This window comes from Brassica oleracea, chromosome C1 (assembly GCF_000695525.1).
Source record: "Brassica oleracea var. oleracea cultivar TO1000 chromosome C1, BOL, whole genome shotgun sequence".
Classification (NCBI taxonomy): domain Eukaryota; kingdom Viridiplantae; phylum Streptophyta; class Magnoliopsida; order Brassicales; family Brassicaceae; genus Brassica; species Brassica oleracea.
The window spans coordinates 14,839,062-14,840,283 of NC_027748.1; positions in this window are offsets into that span (position 1 = coordinate 14,839,062).

A 1,222-nucleotide genomic window follows, 5' to 3' on the forward strand; every position below is an offset into this window, starting at 1 on the left:
ACGATTTTTGTGATCTCCTTGGCCATGACTGGTAGCTGAATCGACCTGAGGGTCATCGATACTTCGCCTGAAAAGCCTGTGAGCGGTTTCGGCGTTGGTGTTACTTCTCCGAGTTCGATGCTCATCCGATTGAGAGTGTCTCGGAAGATTACATTGATCGTGCTTCCCGTGTCAATGAGTACTCTTCTGGTCCAGATCTTGTATGATGAGGTCTATGACGAGCGGATCGCAGTGAGGTTGATCGATCCCGCCGGCTTTCTCCTTCGTGAAGGTGATTGAGCAATTCTGATCATCTCGGGTAGGAGACCATGTAGGCCAGTTTGCGCTCGACTCCGCCTTCTGCTGGTAATCCTTGATGGCCAAAACCGTATCGTTGCAGAATTGCGATCCTCCAATGTTCATGTTGACTCTGCGACGATTGTTATCGTTCCCCTTGTCGTCTGGCCTTCTGCCGCGTTTAGCCCCAGATTGGTTTCTTTGAGGATATCTCTCTGCCGGAGAATTTTTGTCCGGCTTCGAGGGGCGATCGGTCTCGAGGATGAGATCTTTCACGCTGGTCACTTCCGAGAGCTCTCCAGCTAGTAGCTTCGCGGCCAGCCTTGCTCCCAGGACTTTGCAGTTAGTCGTGGAGTGTCCTCGGGACTGGTGGAACTCGCAGAAGGTGTTTTCATCATCTCCTTGATTACGAGTCCATGTATTACCCATGGTTCGGCTCTGGTCCGAGCTGATCGCGTAATTGTGCTCTCCTTGGAGATCTTCCCCCTCGTGATAGACATACTTGTCGTTATGAGGGTCTTCTTCGTTTTCGGATCTACATCTTTCGAGGATGGTCTCGCCGACTTATGTTTTTGCGATAAGACTTTCGTTTCTTCCTCGATCATGATGTAGTCCGTCGCCTTGTGGAGGGTGTCTTGGATCGTCCGCTGTTTGTCGAGGGCTATCCATTTTCTGAATTTCTACTTGTACCAGAGCTCCTTTCTGAGCGCATCAATGGCCACCTTGTCGCTTATCCCACTGACCCTGGACATTACCAACTTGAATCGGCTGATGAACTCGCGGAGGGGTTCATCTTCCCTCTGGGACGGACTACAGAGATCGACATCAGAAGTTTCTCTATCTATGAACATAGAGTATTGCTTGAGGAATTCCGAAGCGAGCTGTCGGAAACTTCCAATAGAGTTTCGCTTAAGGCGTGCGAACCATTCGAGGGCTGCCAGTAGCA